The following is a 23,178-nucleotide window of genomic DNA, read 5'->3' on the forward strand; positions in this document are numbered from 1 at the left end:
TCAGGCGCCATCTCTCTGTAACCCTGGGAACAATACACCTCTCACCTTTACTAGCTACAGTAACAGACCGGTGTATCTCAACCTTTTTGACTTCAAGACCCTCCTATTGCTCAAAACAGGGGTCTCCAACCTTTTTGTGAGCAAGGGCTACCACAAAGGATAAAACAATCTGAAGAGCTACGTTTTGATATGGTCTACTCAAAACTTTTTTTTTTTGTTTTACTTGTTGATTTTATTTTATTTTACTTGTTTATATGTTCTAGTATTGTTTAAAATGTTAACATATGTAAACCAAGCCAAGCTAATATAAAAATATGTAATAAATAAATATTACAATTGAAACTTTTTATAGAATGTGCTTGGGTGGGCTACCTGCGGGCACCAAGTTGGAGGCCCCTGGCCCATAACAATATTTTAAGCTCATCCTACTCTCAATTTCTGCCCAAACACTAAGAAAACACTTATTTTAAGAAAGTTTGTCTTATTTTTAATACTTTTATAGTTCTCTTGAGGACCCTTGGGCATTTGTGAGGGTCCCTAGCTATAGACAGACAGCAAAGATTATCATCTTATTGTCTAGTATACTGCAGATTTTCTGGTTGCCAGGAATTTGTCATTGTGATTATTGTCTATTTACAGTACCAAGGTTTTACAGTCCAAGTAAAGCGAATGTATTAATGATTTCCCTGAAACTATATGGTTCAATAAAATTAATGGTCCACTTTTAAAACCCATAGAAATGTTTGGTTTACATATTAAATGATTGGCTTAATATACTCTGTACTTCCATAACTAATACATTAAAAAAATGATTTTTTTAATTACATCATTGGAGCACTGGCCTGCACCTGGTCAAAGAAAACAGCAAAAGATTGTTGAGGCTGAGAAAAACTGAAAGGCTGCCTCTGTTGCGTAGATGGACTGAAGGAAGAGAACTGCAGCATACTAAGCATTAAATTGTGTTGGCAGGATTAGCTTTTTCTCCAAGGATAATGTCGTGATTTAGTAAAGGACATTAATGCTATGTAGGACTAAATTGGGCAAACAAACATTCATAAGGCAGGACGCATAAATTGAATGATGTTGCGTGTCTTTGTTTGTTACAAATGCATTAAATCTTATCTGAAGTTTGCATAAGTAAACATTGATAAAATCATAATAAATAAACATTTTTTATAAATATTTACTTGTAATGTAAGGTTCCACTTTGTCTTACAATCAACAAGTGTGTCATTTAAGCAATATAACTCTGTACTGCAAAAAAAACTCTATTATTATGCAAACAGACCTAAACAGTATTTTTTATTATTTTAAATGAGCATAAAAAGCATGACAAAACAAAACCCTAGATTCCACATGTAATACAATTGTACAAATTCGAAATACTTTTTTACAACACAGCGATACACAGCTAATGCTTCCATACCGATGAAAATAAGCACTTTATAAAAAATATATCTCTACATTGTAACATAATGAATGTAGTGTTTGCCATTCAGGCTATGAGAACCTGAATCTAGCGATCTATTTGTATCTCAAGTCCAAAACAATGTTCAGGGAGACCTTTGAACTCAGTCATTTGTGTTATGGGTTCCCTGGGTGTGTTTACATTTGGTCGGGAGTGTTTAAAGAAGTCTGATGAGGAACAGAATCATCTATACCTATACAGTACTGTATGTTGACAGAGACAACGCCTTTTGCACTGCTGTTTGCAATACAAATTACTTTCAAAAAAGGCAAAATCAAAGAGAAACAACTATTTATATATTAAATACAAGATAATAACTTGTTGCTGCATTATAAAAAACAGACCTTGTTTCCATTTTCTCCATAATTTTAGAAATACTTTGCATTGCTCCTTGGAAATAACGGTGTCTTTATCTGCAGTCTGCTTAATTTTCCCACCACCTACAGGATGTACAGCACTGCACACGCAGCGGCTCTTTGTCTGAACATCAATGCAATAGGTCACGTAACAACTCATGTCACCTGTCAGTCTGTCAGAAAGGGGCTATACATTTTTGTTTGAAATTAGAGGGACCGCACAGTGCACCTAAAAGGTATAAGAGATGTATAAGAAGTCTTGATTTCTACTCTTGAGCTTCCTTTCCAATCATTTTGTAGATCTCTGTAGGTCCATCCCCGTGTGTGTGATGGTGGTGGTGAGCTGAGCGTCCTCACTGGTGTTTCCACCCTGATCATCTACTGTAAATGGAAAAGAAAGATTATATCAGGAGTTAATCAACACTAACAGTTTATTATGACATGGCAGGAACAGCAAGACACAGAGACGAAAAGTTCAAGAATGTTAATGCAAAACAAACACGTTATTACAGATATGAAAATGGTGGATAAAAAATCTAGCATACCAAACAAGAAACCAAAAGATTTTCTGTGCGCCAAAACAAAGTGTAACATATTAACATGGTTTTAAAGCCAACTCCAGACGCCTTATAATTTGTACTCGTGTTAAACTAACCACTTTTTGTAATATTTCTTGAAGTATGCAATATTTTCTCATTGAAATGTAAACCAGTATCCCAAGATCAGCTACAGCGCTTTAGTTGGCGAAAAAAATTAAGTTCAACAAGAACAATCCTGTACTGCTTATTATACCTCAGACTATGGCATTCAAGATGACACAAACCAATAAACAGCATGATAAAAAGAATACATCTGTGATCAATAAGCAGTGTAATATAAATTATTTTTACGACGCCTGGAAAATGTCACCGATTTGGAGACTCATCCAATCACGCAAGTTAATGGCCACATGGCGCATAGAGCCTTCAGACACTAAAACAGTTTAAAACCCATAAAACAAAGTAAAAATGTCCAAGTTACAAAAAGAAGCAATGTTTAAGGATCCAGCTCTGGAATGGTCTAATAAAACTGAATGCCATTTGGGCAAGAAAACAGTAAAGAAAGTTTCAAACATGACGTCAAGACTGAGATAGATGGTTTTCATTACACCAGTTTTGGTAGGAAGCCTGGTCTACATTAGAAACACCCACAGTCGCCAAAGAGGCCTATTTCCCCACAGGAAAAACATAAGCCCCTCCCTTTCCTGGCATCAAGAGATCACTGTCTGAAATGAGCTTGTCTTAACACAAACTGAACTTTAATGTATTGCTAAATAAATGTCTTTGCTGTACCATTTGTCATTTTTATGTGCAGAAGACACAAATCAGCATTCCGGAGTCAAAGCACTGTTTAAAAATTGCAGGTATTAACAATAAAAAGTTATTTTAATTAAGATGTAATTTTGTATGCAGCATAATAAAAGAGTTTGTAAAAGTAATACACACGCATTTCATATTAAAGAGCCCATGAATCATGCATCTGTTTTTAAAACTGAATGGTTATAGGGTGTGCCTCACTACGCGGATTCTAGTTTGCCTGAAATCCAAATAATTTTCAAGCCATTATAGGCAGAGTTCATTTTTGTCTCACACAGCAAAAAATATGTAGAGCATGCGTTACACCATTAGAGATACATCATGGAAAAAGTACCAGATGTAAAAAACTATTATTATAATTCCTATTTAAATGACTAAACTGCAACAATGAGATTGTTTGGCTTATGCTATAATCATGACGGCTACAGTAACAAAAGCAATATGATCACTCAACAAACAAACAATTATTCAAGTGCACAAGAAATCAGTATAAAAGTATATATGTGTGTGAAGTCTCAGCAGGAGTCTTACCGCTTGACTGTTCATCCCCATAACGTTTGTGAGATGGTGCGTACAGAAACATGAGGGCAAACACATAGAGATTCCACATGCCATAAATGCCAGTGAAGAATGCACTGTTGACTTGAACCATGTACGCACCCCAGTGCCAGTGGCCCTCGTTCACCTATCACAAAACAAATGAGCTCATTGAGGTTTAAAACAAACAACACCATCTTGAATAAATCACTGCTAGTTTGGCTCGTGAGACTTTCCTTTAGAGATAAAAAAGTATATAGTTGTTACAGAAAAAAGGCTGATGATTAATACTGAATTATCCATCTATACTAGAATTTTATGTAGAAACAAGTGGACAGATGTATACCTGACTTAAGATGAAGAAAATGACAGTCATGGCAGCACATGCCAGTGTGACCAACATCAGGGACTTGAAGCGAAAGATCAGGCCCTAAATTAAAGATGAGAAATGTTTATAACAATTCATTAAATATATTTTTTTAATGGATTTTTAAAGAGATTTTAAAAACATGGAAAACACAGGTATCACGTTAATATAAACTAAAACAAAGCTATTAACTACAAGTCCCCTTGTGGTGAAAATTTCGTTTTTATAACCCACAAGGCTTGATATTCTTATAAATATCAAGCAGTGGTGGCTCGTGACTGCTCATCTGAGGGGTGCTAATTCAAAATAAGTGTTCGGAGTGTCATGTGTGTTGCTTGCGTTTTATGTGCTTGTTGCATCACGTGAACCATGCGCATCACGTGTTTTGTCAAAATAAGTGCCTGCTGCACACGCTTCAAAACAGTTTATGATAAAAGACACGCAAGACACTCCCTTAACAGTAAACTCTGATGATGCATGAGATTATGCGAGTATCTGGCAAACGCGAGCGTCTCTTTTATCATAAACCCTTTAGACGCGTCATGATGGGCTACATACATGTTGTGACGAACTTCACATCGAGCGCCCTCGAAAAAAGAAGTCACTGGACGCCACTGATATCGAGATGTTATTGGCATCTAGATTTGTTTTTATTTTTTATATAAAGGTTAACACCAGACCTCATAGTGCAGCCGACGAGCCTTCGTCCTAGCAGGCAGGGATGAACTTTTTCCCACTAACATTTCTGAAAGCTTGAAACACCATAAAGCACAGGAACAGAAAGTAGAGACATGCACAGAGTCCCACCACAATGATGAAGGCCATCTGCATTAACCTCAGTCAAGGTAGATAGTTTGGTAATTTCCATTGTGTTGAAAGTACAGTACAGCACAGTTATGTTGCCTAAAATCAGCTCATTTCTCCAGAGTAGCAAATCATTTTAATAACTATTTACAGTGCTTGAGAGCAAAAAAAAACCCAGTAGCCCATTATTTTTTAAGGATACAGCCAGCTCAGTCCCAACATCTGATGCCCAAATACTGAAGAAAGGGTTTTTCAGCTGTACACCTCTGTAAAAAAATTAATTTTGTTAATCAGGAAAAACCCAACAGCATCAATGCCAATCACATCCCAAAGACAAAACGCCAATGAAAAGACTGTGGGCATCTCAACATCATCTCACCTCTCACACATGTCAAAGATGAAGAGACAGAAGGAGCCAAACATAATGGGTCCAACCTGTTTCCAGTACACAGAGATGCAGTTTCTCTCAGTCTTGTCCTTGAAGAAGAAAACAACACAACAACAAGGTAGTATGAAGTTACATTTTGAGTAAGCCAAGTTGCTCAGTTTACCATAAGTTTGTTAAGGCAACTTAACTTAAAGCTGCAGTGTCATTTCATAGCCACTAGTGGCACCAAACAGTATTGCAAAAATTGCCATCACCATGAAAATGCTTATTTAGATCAATTTAATGCACAATATGTAATACAATAGGCACAGCTTGGTGATGTTGTGAAGAACCATGCTGGGTGGAATGATGGGAATTGTAGTCTTCATTTCCACTGCTGATGTAAATCAGGACTCACAATCATGTTCATGGATGACATAATACAAATACAGTTTTATACCCATAAGCCAAGAGAGTGGCTTTACAAAAATCAAAGTGGGCTATGCTAGAGGCAACATCTACTACTATGCATGTTTTAATAAGACAGACTGTTTAGCCATTAGATATTTTTAACTGTTTGCGGCCCGGTGCATGTCATCAAAGTGCTTTCGAATTGATCTCGTGGCAATTTGATGTCATCCACCGATTGGCTGTGGAAAATGTGGAAAACAGAGGATATGCGAACATGACATCATTGACCTGCCACAGTATTTTGATATTAGCTTTACATCAGAATGTTTAAGGATGGGTTGTGGACACCTCATCTTAGATGTACACAATGCAAAAACATCCACAGAACCAGTGCAGGGACATTTGTACAGTATATATATAGATGTCAGAGTGACTTGTCCATGAGATGTTCTCCACAGAAGATGATCCAGAAGGAAAGCAGCATGGCGTAGAAGATGCCCTGACGGATGTCACCAAACAACAGCATCCAGGTCCAGTCAAAACCAACTGAGAACCATTCCACAGGAATATTGATGAAGGTCATAGATATTCCCAGAGCAAAAATAATTCTGAAAGAATCACAAAACATAAGCTCTTCATCCTAGCAGGCATTATAATAAATATATGAGCTCTTGTTCCGTTTAATAACAACCTATGTGAGAACATAAGAAACATTAATAAAGGTCAAACAGATTTAGCACTAGTACCCAACAGGCAATTTCGCATTAAAATCCAACTAATAATCATCCAAACACAGCCCATATGTCTAGGCTAAAGCAGTCTAAATCTAACAGACGTCTTATCATAGCCAAAAAAATAAATAAAGCTGAAAACACCCTGTAATCATTGTTAACTTTGCTTTATGATGGAATATCCTCCGAGTTACTTTGGTTAGAAGTGGGTTACTCATAGCTGAACTTTATACAATTAACCTATATGATGAAATGATGGCCATTGCTTGCTGGGTGTTGTCTTCTTTGTTCTCTAGTGTTGTATGAAATGCATGCCAGGACAAGCTAATTGGTGAGACTGAGCTGAGGAGGCAAATCTGACTTCAAAAGCCCGAATCACATTCCATCCTGCCAGATCGTCTCTGCATGTTAAACATGAGGGCAGATAGAGACCATATTGTGTTGGAATGCTGGGAATGCCATGCGAGTTCAACTCAAGCAAGCGTACGAAGGAGCATTTGTATCAGTGCTACCAGATTTCAACTAAGCCAAGTGCCAAACTGCCATTTAAAGAACCTGAAGAATAAGAGAAATATTATTTCTCAAATGCACCAGAAGCTACCGTGCTAGCATCCACAACTAAAATAAGCTATTCCCTAGAGACCTGTGTAGCTCTTATGTTTGCAGGGTTATGGTCTCTGTCAGCTCCACTGGCATTCAACTTTATTTAGGCATAATTCCAAAAAAGGACATATTCTGAAATATAAAAAGCGGTCTTATTTCCATCAATGTAGAAGTCAGCTCAGCAAAGCTTTTACAACATGAAAAAATAATCATCCAGTGAATGACTTGAGAGCTTCTGGTCTTCTGGGACCACTAGTGCCCAAACAGAATGTGGGCCAGATGGATGCGTTTCATTTGTAAAGAGGATACAAGATCAAAGACCACCACTTACATTTTCTCCTAAACATCTTAGACAATTAGTTTTATCTTACATGACATTGTTTGGTACATGATACATTATTTGAATGTCTAACAAACTGTGTTAAATGAACGGCATAATCATGTTACTCGTGTGTGTATGTGTCTATAACTTACAATTGAGGAGCTCAGATGCAAAGCCACTAAATGCCACCTACATCAAAAATGAGATAATGATTTTAAACAAACGCTTTTGGTACATATTATATGTTCATCAAATACTTCAAATCCACTTAATCCCACTCTCAGGCCATTTAGAAATACAGTTTTTTTGGCAGAATCCATTAAGAGTCTGATAAAAAAAATGCAGATTTACAAGACAACATATCAGATGCACTTAGAGGGTTTTCCATCTGAGCTTTTCAATTCCTCTTTTCAGAAAAACAATAAAACCAGACGAGCATTCCACTCCTTTTTTTTGCTACTTCTGACTTAGCAGCTCGGTTTTAGTTTGTCCAAGAAAGATACAGAGGAGCAAAGCCTTACTTTTCCAGCAGGACTGGTGGTCTGGTCATTTGGGTGATTCTCTTCCAGTACCAGATCATGATAATGAGGATGCTGGGAGTGAGAAGTGTCTTCATAGTGAACCACACCTTTGTGAAGCCACCGTTCTGATGAATGCCCTGGAAAGAAGCATGAAAATGAAGTCAAGACAAACACATTAAGTGGGGATGCACTGAATGTTTGGCAAACAAAGCTATTAGTCCGAAAGTAGCAATAAAAGCCTTTTCAGGGTTTGGACAAATAGCAACCAAACATGTTGGCAGTGTGAAAGCATTTTAAAGTACCTGAGAAAGAGTTTTTTGCTATTTTCGGCTGAATAGTTTTGTTGGCTGAACATTCAGTGCATAAGGGTACAACCTCAAACTAAACATCAGAAACATGTGCTAATTATAACATTTACATGACATATACATTCATGCATTTGACTTTTATTCAAAGCGACTTACAATGCATTTAATCTATACATTTTGTATATCACTATAACATTACATCATGACAAGCCAGGACAGGGCCAAAATCTTTTAACACAAACTGAAATCCAGTCGAACACATTAGTACAGTTAAAGAACTCACAACAAGTCGGAGGTTTTTGATTTCCCCAATCCCGATGTTGACTTTTTTGCGTTCGCTTACGGGGAGTCTGATGTTGACAAGATAGTATTTATGGGAAACGCTGCCAACCTCCATAAAAGGCAATAGGTCACAATCATAGTAGCGCCCATTATTCTCTGAAGTCTGAGAATTAAAACCGTTTTGGGTAAATGCAAGTAAATTTTTGATTTTGAAAAAACAAGGCCACATAAATTTAGTGTTTACCTTGGATTTGGTGAAACTGCACTTCAGTTTGCGATGCTCGATGGAATGGGCCATCTCAGTCCATTCACTCAAAAGATCATCCCTATAGGCTAGTCGAACGTCCATCGTAACCAAACCTTCATTATCTGCATCCAAACACACACATATACTTGCTTCAGATTGGTTTATTTGAAAAATACAAAACAATTTAACCAGAACAGTTGCTCAATTATATTGCATGCACATCAAAATAATCACATTTATATACAGACTATGGCAAGAACAAAAACAAACAGCGATAGTGCAGTAAGGGACAGATTGCACAAAAATGTCAATTCTGAACATTGCGTTACGTTTTTTCAAAAGCGACTTCCAGTGCATTAACCCTCAATCGGTCCTTGGGGTCTATATGACCCCAAACGACATTTCAATAGTAAAAAAAAGGTTCCCTTCATCTCAGAGATATAAACTTTGTGACTCTTCATAAATAATCAATCTTTACATAAACAAAAAACTGGGCTTGATTCGGTTGTTCTAAAAGTATGTCAAATTTTTTTTTAATAATCTGTCCCTTGGGGTCAATATGACCCCAGCTGAAATTTAAAAGTGAATGGGAAATGCAAAAAAAAGTGTACTTGATGTACTTTCCTGATCTCACAGACAGTGCCACATATGTAAAGCTTTACACCATAAAAGTAAAAAACTTAGGGCGGTCACAAGATTAATCGCAATATTGGATTCAAAATAAAAGTTTGATTTTGCATAATCTATGCGTGTGCACTGTATGTAATTATTTTGTATATATAAATACTCACATATGCATTTATGTATTATTTATATACATTTTTTTAATTATACATAAATAACATATTTCTTAAATTTATACATGTATGTGTGTATTTATATATACATAATAATTACACGCAATGCACAAACAAACTTTCATTTTGTATGCGATTAATCATGATTAATCCTTTGACAGCCCTAAAAAATACATATCTAAAATCTGCTCCAGATAATCTATGTAATTGTTTACATAGCATTAAATTAGGCTTATTCATAGGTGTTGTTACAGTTTTTTACAGACGCTAGGACACATTTCTCAATGCTTAGGTCACTTTTGCAAAACTCTTCACACAGTGAGCACAACAGAAGTCTGTGTGGGCTAAACTGAGGATCAATTATCATTGCTTTGACACAAAATGTATGCAATAACTACATCTCTCAAATTTCTTGAATTCTTTTCTCACTCAGACACAACAACTGCCAATTTGCACATGCTTACATGCACATTGCACATGCACATGTTTTCAAAACTGTTAAACTTATGTTCAAAACAATAACACAGAACAAAACTGAATAAGACAGCAATTTGCTACATTTCTACGATAATTTTTTATGAGATTTATTTTAAATCTTAAAATTAAATGCTATAAAAACAATTGGCTAAATGGAGAAGACCGAGTAGATTAGCATTACTATTGTATCTGTATAAGTGGATGGTGTGTATACAAGTTCTTGTATTTTGGAATTACTCAGTACCAAAAAATTTAAATAAACTACATAAAATATTGAAGAATTCTGCATCATGTCTGATTCCAGTAACATATATTGCAGTGAATTATTAACAGAGATGTGTCCTTGTTTTACACAAAAACATTGTATAATTCTACATGTTGTTAGGTCATTGTTTTTTGTGTGACAAAGTGTGTTTGTCGGCTGTCAACCTTTGCTAGTGTTCTGAAGGAATGAGTTGATTTGAAACCTGAATAAAGTGTTTTGGTAGTTGTAGTGCATTTTGAATGTGAAATGAACTGCTTTGCCAAGCTGAATGTTGGTGAGTAGAACTGTGTGAAGAGTTTTGCAATAGTGACCTAAGTATTGAGAAATGTGTCCTATAGCGTCTGTAAAAACTGTAATAAACCAGAAAGGAGGCTTTGATAAAACTGTGTTTATAAAGTTTATTTGCATTTGTTGAAGTTGCAGTAAAAATCCTCTCTCTATGCAACATTACCTGACTTTGAACAAAACGACTTTCAAATGCTGAACAGTATGCCTATAAATAGGAAGTAAACTTGTGATGGGTAAATGTTTATTGTTAAATCCCAGTTGACCTTGTTAGAAGAGAGTAAGATTTTGCTCTGGAAACAGACTCTGCAGATATAAACAGCTGGCAGAAGATCACAGGTTGTGGCAAACATCTAACATCTGACTGAGGAGCAGGGCCGTGCACAGGGGGGTGGCCCGGTGGCTAGAGCAACTGCCCTTCTGCCCTAATCGGCTGAGGTGCCCCTCTCACTAACCCCAGTCAAAGTGTTCTGTTACCGCTCGTCTAAAGATCCACTGTTTCTGGTAATCCACTTCGTGATTTCCCGCCCGCTCCGCAGCATCTCTCACATTCTGTGTCCACTCTTTGAAGGGCGAAGACGTTTGTTGTATTAACAGGTAGATTCATTACATTACCTCAGTTGTTGAGCTGCTCAATTAGTAATTTGGTAGTTTGAAGCCGAGAGAGGTCGTGTTCTATATTTATTTTTGCTTGCTTTTGTTCACTACTTAATTTTCTCGTTATCTTTTAGCTTTAATCACATCACAAGAACACAACTTTTGTTATGTCGAGATCACGAGAAAACAAGCTGCTGTTTTCTCGTGATCTCGACATAACAAAAGTTGTATTCTTGTGATGTGATTAAGCTTATACGTGTGTACTCAATAGAACATAATTTTTAGACAGCAAAAGCATATTTAGCAAATTAGCATGGATGAACAAATGAGATTTTACTTCAGGGATTCGCTCAAGATGAAACAGATTTGCCAATAATTGACCATTTGATAGCACAGTGAATTTAGGGACCGTCTTTAAAGTACTCCACTTACGTTTCTACTTTAAACAGCATTAAAATGGAATAACTTAAAGTCAACAAACAGTCACAAAACCAACTGTAAAGTGTTCGTGGTTGTCAACTATAATGCACACTTTTTTAGATGTTTTATATTTATTGAAGTAAACTGTGAAATACTATAGAAGATAGAAACGTGTACAGTGCACTTTAGAGATGGTCCCTAAATTCACGAACATCAAACTTTATTTATTTATTAAGTCTATCGACAATTAGCTACGCGTGGTATCGGGGATGACTCCATATGCATCAGCAGTCCACTTCAAAATAAATGAAATATTATGGACAGGAAATTACATTATGGCATTTGCATTATTATGTCTGGATAGCTAGAAAACAACTTTTGTTATCTCTAGATCATGAGAAAACAAGCAGCAAAAATAAAAATATGGATGACCTCTCTCGGCTTTCCTATATTTTTGTATTTCTGTGGATGATTTGCTCTCTGTCTTCTAAAGTGCTAACAACTTAGCAAACATTTTTAGAATTACAGTGATTGTCTAATGAGTACCCGATGAGATATAATATAAATAACACCAAATTTGCTGTTGTTGGCACACTTTGTCGACAAAAAAAAAAAAAAAACAATGTTTTTAATAAAAAGACAGAGTTGGAAGGGAGGCTGCAAAACTCTTCAAAATTGCAAACATGGATTCAAAGCTTCAGCATGTAAATCATATAGAATATTAAGAAGTTTTGTCACACTCTAAATCTTGTTATAAAGTCTATTTTCCATTATAATCACTTATATTATTTGATACTAATCTATAACACATCATATTGTTAAAACCATATAAATTGTGCCCCCCTTGCCCCCTTTTTGGTTTGGGCCACTGCCCCTCAAAATGTCTGTGCACGGCCCTGCTGAGGAGGCTCATTTAGGTAAACATATTCCAAAACCTGCCGCAGTACTTTAAACAGTACAAAAAGTGTCTTCAAGTACAAAAATATGTGAGTGAAAGACTATTAAAGTGCATTTAAAGTGTGTCATTTAAGGTGCACCTCTTTTTTTTATAGTTTCTGCACAAACACGTGCTTTTGGGGTGGGGAAGATTACGGCAGAACCATGGCAGCGTATACACTAGCATTTAATGCGTTAAGAACTCCTCCCACATTTCTCAAGACATGAATAGCCAGCAAAAGCCCTCCTGTTGCTGGAAGGACCCGGCGTTCCGATCACTTTCCCATACTGCTCTAGCTCGACAATGGCTCTTCATTAGTGGCCAGTGTTATCCGCTTAATCCTTCTTTGAAAGAGCAAACTTGGAGACGTTCCAGAGCACCACCCTCCCACAGCCAGACGATATTGAATGGCAACAATACTACGCAGATCCACACGAAAGCCTTCAAGTTGAAACACATGCATGTACTTAGCAAGATGGAATACAAAAAGATGAACCAAATTTTTAAGTGCTGAAACCTACAAGCACTCCACAAAAACAAAAAAAAGATTCCTTAAAGTACAATGTTATTTTTACCCGAGTACCAAATTTGCAACTTGATACAAACTTACACGTTTTCAAACAAAATCTAAAAACGTTTTCTGCGCTTAAGTTCCGGCTATAGCAATGACATTTTGAGTCCTGAAAATGCACATTTTACAAACTTTTGGTTTTAAAGTTCAATTTTTTAAATAAGACACGTTATCATTTCTACGTTAAATACAAAACCGCTAATCTGTAAAACAAACTGACGTCACGCGAATGTGTGTTCAGTCTATAGGAATAATGATTAATCATGATAAATCTATAGCAGAATAAAAGTTTTTGTTGACATCATGTATGTGTGTGAACTGTGTTTAATAACTATGTATATATAAATATGCACACATGCAAAAACTTATTCTGCTATAGATTAATCGCGATTAATCGTTTTGCATCCCTACGTTATACAAAAGGACATTTGCCTAGCCTACTAGCCTGGCATGCGCTATACAGTTTTTTTGTTTGTTTGTTTTTGTGATCCATGTGAATGTAAATCATTTTGTCATGAGTATGTAAAACTTTTCAAAAACGTAAAGGAATAACATCAGTTTTTTTACTACATTGCTGTCATGTAAACGTGGCCACTGAAACCAAATGGCAGGTTTCACTTCTAATTATTATCCTCCAATTGTCTGAGTCAAAGCCTTGAGAAGTTCCCCCCTACCTGCATGTTGACTAAATCCGTATTAAGGTGCCACAGGGCTTCAGTCACAACAAAGAGAAAACAGACCATCCATCATGGTTAGTCCGCTCACAGCATGTGAGAAATCCAATCTACTTTTGGGTGAATAGAATGGGAAATTCCTCTGGGTGTTCATGCATCCCCTTCAGTGCTCTCAGGAGGATAATAGCAATGTTACATCACTTAAGCTTTTACTACACGAGTCACACTATAATCAAAAACACTCACCAATTGGGTTTTGCGTGTGGAAAGCAATTTCAAACTGGAGGATCATCAGAATAAACTGGAACCAGGGACTCATCTCTTGGTTGGCAAAGGGAATGTGGACTGCAAACACAATATTATTGGCTTCGATTCTCTTGGCCGTGGCCTCATCAAAGTCTTTAATCTTATTGCACTGGTCAGGGCCCCAAGGCATGAACCAACTGGGGCCCTTGGTTTTCGCATTCTCCACGCATTTGGTGGCCAGGTAGTCGATGGCTGTAGTGGGACTCGGAGCTGCAGAGACAAATATAAGAATACAAAAACGTGAGTGTGTATTAGTTTACATATGTCAGTGCACAAGCAGGATATAACAAACACAACACAATCGATCTGAAATGAGTTTTTCACCAAAATAAGATATCCCAATTTTGTGAACTTTGAGTCACATCAAGCATCAATGAGTCACAATGTTCACATTTTTAAATCAAATGCCAAATTGAAAAACATCACGTACAACATCAGCAGAACAATTTCTCTTTAAACTGTTTACAAATCATGTTTTACAACATGTGTTCATATGACATTTAATGCTATATGAACTACTTGCCTTCTAAATCCTTCTACTCGTGTTTTAACGGTTTAAGTTTATAAAGTGAACCAAAACAATGCTATCTGTGAGAAATTTCATTGAGAAGGCAAAACATGAGCAATGAGACAGAAAGGCTAATTAAACGAATACAAGACTCGTAAGGTAAAAGTGACACAGCCTTACAATGAGGGGGTCATTATGAGACAGTAAGGACATGTTTCCTCTGTTATTCAGGAATCTGATGGTGGCAGTTTAAGTGCGAATTAACAAAACCCTTCCTGGTCCAGTGAGGACATCTGAAGTTTGTAAATGACCAGGAAGTTAGAGATAATGCGAATCAGACTATGGCTTGAGGACATTAGCCAGGTTTTTTTAAAGACCAATCTCAAGTGTTTTCAAGCAATACAACCAATTAGATACAAAGAGTCTAAGTAACATGTGTAGTACTCAATTGGGAAATAGGATTAGGATCTAATTCAAAGGCACCAGCATGAAAGAAATATTACTTGTAAATAAACAGATGAACCAATAAATGTTCAGTAAATGTCTAAAAAAAGCAAGCAAAGAAAATTAGCTATTCTAAATCAAGTTCAATTATTCATTGACCCACAATCCTGGGAAGAAACACTCTTCAAAACTCCAGTGCAAAATAATTGTGGCCTTTCAGCCCGGTGACCTCATGTCCCGTTCAAGATGTCCAGTAACAGGAACAGCGCGTGTCTGCTCAATTACCCTGACAGCCACCAGTCAGCGGGCAAACACAAAGGAATCCTGCTTCATTAAATCAATCTCAGACGAGCAGAGCCAAAACTAACACGTTTATAAGCAGTCATTTCAACTTTTAAACAAAAAAATATATATTTTTGCCTAACATGTGTGCACTGGAAACAAATGAAACAGTTTTCTTGGGTGTCAAATGGAAAACGCAACATGGAAAAAGATATTCAAACCACAAGATGGAGTGGAATTTTCTGACAGCTCTTAAAACAGCAAACACAACTAAATTAAGGAGGTGTTTGTCAGAATGGAGAATGTTTGGGGGCAAGAATGGGGAGGAGAGCCTTTGGGCAGAAAGATAAAAGAAGGGTCAGAATAGAGAGGGGGTGGGTTTGTTGTCTGTAAGATCAAAGAAAAGTTTTAGAGATGTACCTCATTTAACCCCTTATTGACTGATGTGAAGTGGACTGGCTTTCACAACAGACTACTGGACTGGTACTAGATTAACCAAAAATCCACCTGGTCAGTTCCTTGAACTAAAATTAGCCAACTTGAGTTTGCAAGAGACTATACACACGGTTGATACTAAAAGACAATATGAATTTTTTTTGTACGAAAAAAACTTTAATACCAATTGAAACACTAAAAATAAGTTGTTACATAAAATATAAACGGAGGACTTAAAAAGTTAAATTATATCAGCAAGGGAAAAACTTCTCTCTTAAAGGTGCCTAAAGGGGTTTTAGCAGAAGAAAAAAATTTGGTCAAGAATCTTTAAGTCAGGTTCTTAAAATAACCATGTATTTTTTGTGTAACAGAAAGGCTCTTTAAAGAGCTATATACAGCCCGACAAAGAACCTTTTTTTACAAACCTGGCGCGAATACAATCGCGGCACTAGAATGTGGCTGTATTTACTTAGTGTAAACGATTCCGAGCCTCAAAACTCTTCATGGTCAAATTCAGGCTTAAGTGGGTTTAGGAAAGCCTAGATTGTTCTCCGCCTCGTTTCCTCGAGGCATGATCTTGGAACCGGGACAAGATGCACCAAGAGTAAAAATCCACATGATCGACTTCAAAACTTACACATACAAGCGAAACGTGAAAGCACAAAGCCTGCAGTCGACGCGGGTGAAAATAAGCGCCCATTTTTGACACTACTCACTACTGTAAAAGCAATTCCTCAACTTTTCACTCCAACACGGCTTCTCATTGGGTCTTGGTAAGTAAGATTCTTATTGTTCGAAAGTAGTCCTCCTGGTTAGGTCCAATAACATGCACTAAGCAATATTTAAGACATTACTTATGTGTGTACCTAGGCGGATTTGTAAAACTACTCACCAATCAATCCTCCGACCATAAAGAAGAACGCCTGGAATAAAAGCAAAATGACTCCCACGATCACCAACTTTTTGGTGCTCATGTTCTCTATAATAGCGCCTGCCATTTTCAAAGCAAAGTCTCTTTTGGCGGTGCGACAAGATAAAGTGGAAAGAAGAGCAAAATCACGGCATCCAGGTGAACCAGTGCGCTATCCGAGATTGAGAGCGCGAGACGGGGCTGCGTCTCAAACACTAGCGAGCGCCTGCGTTGAGCTCCTGATAGGGAACTATAGGGAATGATCACATGACCCACCCTGCATCCGAGAAGACGGCATGTGACGTCACGGAGGTCTGAGGGTGCAGAACTTCTAGCAAAGATTCATTGTTTATTTTTTCTCTATGCTTAGCTTTTGGCTATTTTGTTTATATTTTCTAAGTAGCCTATGTCATTTAACAACAATGAAAAACAAATATAGGCTTATAAAGTACAGTTTAGCTAAACTAAAACAAAACTCAAGTTTTTTTAGAGCTATACTTATAATCTTTGTGTATTCTTTCAATACAAAAAATAATTTCCTATGCTTTTAAAGGACACCTCTTATGCAAAATCCAGTTTAACAAGGTGTTTGGACATAATGTGTGTTGCCAGTGTGTGAACACAACCATCCTACGATGAAAAAATCCACCCCCTCCTTGTTTTTAATTCCAATTAAACCAAAGCAGTCTCAAGACATGCCGTTTTGATTCTTTTATCAATGTGAGGTCACATTGATAAGAGAATCAATAATATTAATATTAGTCTGTGCTATCTGCTTTTCACTATTTACAGATATTCAGCTGCTGATCCCTCTATTGTGGATATCCATCTCTCCGCTGTAGAATTTCTATTTGCCTGTTGATTATAAGAGACTGTGATCCTTTCATAGACTTTGCCTTCTGTCTTCGGTCTTCACAGCGAGCAGCGGCGGAGTGTTGTGCCATGAGGGTATGCCCGTTTTGCGGGTCCTTTGTTAACTGTGCTCTCTCTCTCTGTATCCATAGACTGCCATTGCATCTGCTGTATGCCCATCTGGAGTCGTTCACCAGCACCGCTGTTTCTCCACCTGCTGTGCCCCTCTGCTGAGGCTTGGTAATCCGATTGGCATCTCCCCTGTGCCTGGGTTGAGAGGTAGCCGTTTCGTTTAGGCTTCTGCGTAGCGGCGCACGCAGGAGCGGCCTACGTGCCGCCCCACATTGGGGTTCAGATACCCCTGTGTAGCCCCCCTTGCCGGTGTCTGGCCGGGGCATCTTCTATCTCTATTCATCATAGAGATGTATTAATACACACCCATCTTTTTCAATGCATACAATTAATTTTTTTACAGCGTATCGTGATTGTGTTAGCATTTAGCCTAGCCCCATTAATTTCTTAGGATCCAAACTGGGATGAATTTAGAAGCCACCAAACACTCCCATGTTATCTCTATTTAAAGACTGTTACATGAGTAAGTATGGTGGCACAAAACAAAACATGGTGATTTTTTTTAAGCGGATAAAAATGAGACCTATATTGTAAGGCGGAAGAGCACTTAGTTTGCAGCACTTCGACCTCTGTGTGCAGTAACATCATCACTCCTGACTACTCCCCCTCTCGCTCAAACTTCCGTCAATATTACTGCGCCCGTGTGAATGTACCGTAAGTCTTCCGCCATACAATATAGTTCTCATTTTTATCAGCTTAAAAAAACGCTTGTGTAACTACTCATCATGTCAACATTCTTTAAATAGGGAAAACATGGAAGTGTTTGGTGGCTCCTTAAATCATACCTGTTTGGGTCCTAAGGAATATATGGGGCTAGGCTAAATGCTAACACATTCACAACGCATTGTACAAAGATTAAGTGCATGCATTGAAAAAAGATAGGGATGTATTAATTCGTCTAAGTTGAGGTTAGAACATAATAAAATATTGAAAAACGGTGGTGTTTCCTTTTAAGAGCTTTGTGTGATATCAGAAAATAAAATAGATTTGGTGTATAGAGGCAAACACCCATAGCTGTCAATCATTAGAATTATGGATGTAAATGTTTTATGTATATGGCAGATGATACAAATGTAGTGGTTTGTTGTTTAGTTCTCAAAGAACTTGATCTGCCTGCCAAAAGAGATCATTTGGTAAGTGTCAGATATCTGTGATGGGTCATTTTACCCTTTTTATCCTGCTTTGTCAGTTGTTTGAGGAAGCTTCCCAAACTTCTCACAATCCCCGCATTGTCCCATCTAACAGTAAACTTCTCCTCCGGCTTACACAGAGCTTTGTTTGACAAGTTTGTCACTACACAGAATCCCAGGCACCTGAGACCTGTTTACTGCAACAAGCACTTTCTCAGTTTACCGCATGAGACACCTTGCAAGATCAATGTCTTCCATTCACAAATATGGGATATTACAGCTTGTTTGGCTTTTGAGGAAACCAAAAGGGTGCAACACTTTATTTCTCAATCAAATTGAGAAAGGATATAAACTATTGCAACAATTGGGAACATAAACAACTTACTGTATTTTATTATATTATATTAGTATATATGAATAGTTTGGTTACAAAACGCAATAAATCCATTTTGACTAATTTCAGTAAAAATTAGTTTTCTATAACAAGAAAGTGATACTTTGATTTTCAAAGATTTATAAAAAAACAGATTATTTTTTCCACAAAATGCAATAAATCCATGACAACTTTTTTTCAAAATGCTATAAATCTATTGAATCAATATACAAATGTGCATTCATCTTCACCATGTTATATTCATTTAGTTGACTAGTGGTATACACGGATTAAAAAACTAAACATTAATGGCATTAATCAAAACACTTACTTTGTCATATTAATAACACTGTCATTGCTGCCGTCATCCTTTAGACGTCATTTCTGAACTTTTTTGACAGCGATCAGCGATACATTTTTTTGGCCCAGCTCGATTTTCGTTGACTTTGTGTAAAATAATAATAAAGTTTAAAATAAAATTGTGTAAAGTAAAATAAAGTTTTTCATAAGATCCCCTGGGGTCAATGTGTTAGCATGACAGAAGCTTGATGCTGTTGGGAGAACAAGGAACAGCCGGCATTTTTTATTCGCACCCGTGTCCCTCACGAAAATTATTAGATTTTGATGGCTTACGTTTCTTCCCCACCACAGAAACCCACCACAGGTTTATCAATGCCATCAAAATTTTGTTTTTGTTTGTTTGTTGATCACGAAGTACAAAGTAGATGAGAAAAACTAGGATTCTGTGTGTATTCAAAGCGCCACCAAAGTGTTTACAATGCGTGGAATGGTGCGCTGTGATTTGTTGAGGGAATTTATTGCATTTTCCAGAGAAGTAGGACTGGCGTTAATCGCGTTTTGGAAAAAAGGGAGTAAAGATGACAAAATAACACACTGGATATCGGATTTTGCGTAAATGGAGAATTTACTTTTTAATACTGACCTGATACAATACTGATTTTGGCAGTAACTATTTTTTTTTAAATGGAGTTTATTGCATTTTTGAACCAAACTCTTCATATATAATATAACAGTAACGGTGGATTGAATACATAAAACCTCCAAAAGACTGAACTAACAAAAGAAAGACAACTAAGCTGAAAAGTAGGACTGTGCCAAATAATAACCGTGTCACAGCTTGTAACTCTATGAAAAACATTTCCTGATCTAATGGGAAGAGCCTGCAGGTTTGACAGAATTAAAATCTTTTTCTGTGGTTCACAAGTATTTTAAGCATTTTGAGAGCTAGCCAGTTCCCAGGAAAGAACACATATAGATAAAAAATGTATAGCCTGAGCCTCAGTGAATACACTGTTAAGTCACTTTGGGAAAATGCCAAATGCATTAAAATGTAAAAATGGCTGGTCTAGATAAGCTGGACACTGTTTATTTCCTTTTAATCCGTTTCGATATAGCATATAAAAGACCTGAGAGCTTTTTGTCAAGTCACATCCTCTGCCTAACACACACAGAGACACACAGAACATAAACAGAGAACATAAACAATGTGGTTAATCACTGCTATGCTAACAATTACCTACTAACTCACAGAAAAGCCAAGGGACTATACATATATATAAGGAATAGTTTTTTTCCTAAGTAAAAATGCTGCTTTTAATTATTATAATGCCATTCCAATCACCATAAGTCAACATTCTTTTTACAAGAATCATCACGCATCTCCATTCAATCAGAGATCGTATATCAAGCTCCAAAAAGGAAATGATAAACTAACATAAAACAGTTGCAAAAGTGTCTCAAAACACCAGACAACAGTATTCGTAGACTGATCATAACAAGACTAAGTTATAACACACAAATTACATGGATATGATTATATAGATCCTTACCAATTATAAGAAAGAGCGAGCTTCATAGAGATTCTTCATTTTCTCCCTTTTGATAAAATAACAGCATTCAGGTTTGGAATGACATAAGACTGAATACAGTGAGAATCACAAAATGATTATCTTGGGGAAACAACTCCTTTACTGAAAAACTGTACCTTTGCATCCTTTTGACGTCGACTATATATACTTGTGGGAAGTTTTTCTGATACCATTCAAACACATTTCCACCTTAAAATTATACAAATCTGTCTGAATACTAAGCTTTTTAAGATGTTGAAATTCAAAGTTTTGGCATTCTGTTCGACTTTAAAGATAAACCCTTTTTGTTTTCCAAAAGAAAGTCCAAAAATGTACACAACTTAAAAAATATCACATTATGTAAATAAGTTGTCACTGACAACTCAATTTTGACAAAAATGTCACATATAACCTTAAAAGTGACGATGTGTCAAAAATGATCGGTCTAATTAATTTTTAAATCAATGCTTTATCAAAGTGAAGGCAAGATGAGGCAACTAGAAAGGGTATAACAGACTGCAAACAGTATGGCATCAGAGTAGTGATGGATGGACAGCAGCAGGCACTGCCAACAAGCTCCTTGGGGAACCTTGATTAGGGCAAAAAAAAAATAGTTAAATACATTATAAAGATGCTTGGGCTCTGGCTTTCATAATAGTCAGCTGCAAATATGGTTTGACCCTAAAAAAAATATAACAAAAGGTTTCTCTGTGGTTTATAGTAGTATCAGATGTACATAAATACATACTAAAAGTTTACCAAAGTTTGACTTCAAGAAAGGCTCTATTTTCAAAATGGCGGCCATCAGGTCTTTAAAATGACCATTACTCTATTGTATTCCCCCTAAACCAGGAGTTTTGACCATGTAATATTTTAATAAGCATATTTGAATAATAGATGAGTGATTAAAAGTACAATTATATATTAAAGAAATTGGTTACAAACATATTTATGCGAAAAACAAGTACAAGACATTGCATATTTCTCCTTTCTCATAACATTTTGCCTAGTGTTGGTGGTTTCTTTGGTTCATAACCATTCTTTTGAATCTAATAAAAATACATTCATTAGAATTGTGTTGGTACTGTAAAATTAGTCAAAACAGGGCTGCCACGTGAAGGCTCAGTACCGTTAACCGCTTTTATTTATTTATTTTTAACATTTTAGAATGTGTTTTTTTGGCCTTTTTAAATACTTTTCTTATTTATACATATCTTTTTTATTTTCTTCAGATGTTTCCTCTTATTCTGGTTTATTTTGTATACTTTTTTGCACTGTGACCTTCACTAGATTTACAGATAGTTGTCACACTCTTTCTCCCATAGAGGTTGATTATAGTGATTCTCACAATTCTCAACTTGACATGCTCCAACATGTAGACCATATGCCCTCCAACTGCACGGTTGTGTTCAGCAGACAGTTGTGCAATTACAGTGGATCATCTGCAGGAGGCTTTCTGGAGTAGCAGTCTTTCCATTGCATAGACCCCACAGGTCGGGTCGTGCAAGATCACTTTACTTTGGCTTGGTTAGCTTTTAAGTAGTACCACTTCAAAGTGGGTTTGGTTGTGCTGGTTGGGAGTACATTGCAGTAGTTCAGTCTGGACAGGACAAGAGCCTGGGACTTGTGTAGCATGGTCAGATAGAAAAGGTCTAATTTTACTAATGTTGTAGAGAATGAATCTACAAGAGCGGGCGGTGCTAACAACATGCTCTGTGAAACTAAGCTGACCATCACTGACCAAACGCAGGTTTCTGGCTGTCCTGAAAGGCGTAATGGTCAAAGAACCAAGTTGAATGAAAAGATTGTGATGAATCTTAGGGCCAAACGATATAACAAGCAGTTTTGTCTGTGCGAAGTTCAGCTGGAGATGATAATCCTTCATCCAGAGTGGCAGAGCAGAGGTAGGAAAAGCCATGTTTCCGAATGATAGAACCCAGGAATGTCATGTCAATGTCATAGAAAAGATCAGTGGTCCAAGCACTGAGCCTTGAGGTACCCCAGAATTGAGACGTTGGGGTTCAGAGACGTCACCTCTCCAGGATACTCTAAATGACCTCCCTGAGAGGTAAGACCTAAACCATAGTAGCGTGGTGCCAGAGACAACCATATCCTTGAGGGTCGACAGGAGGATGTGGGGATTGACAATGTCAACATTGGCAGATAGATCCAGTAGGGTTAGTACAGATTATTTGCCCTTGTCTGCCTTTGCTGCTCTCAGTAATGGAAGCTCTCA

General features: G+C 37.0%; 1 pseudogene; it reads right to left on the reverse strand.

Annotated features, from left to right (window-relative positions):
• Nucleotides 1–1,271: 1,271 nt before the first annotated feature.
• On the reverse strand, nt 1,272–16,826 carry LOC141349711 (protein wntless homolog; annotated as a pseudogene).
• Nucleotides 16,827–23,178: the final 6,352 nt, after the last annotated feature.

This window comes from Misgurnus anguillicaudatus, chromosome 2, assembly GCF_027580225.2.
Source record: "Misgurnus anguillicaudatus chromosome 2, ASM2758022v2, whole genome shotgun sequence".
NCBI lineage: Eukaryota > Metazoa > Chordata > Actinopteri > Cypriniformes > Cobitidae > Misgurnus > Misgurnus anguillicaudatus.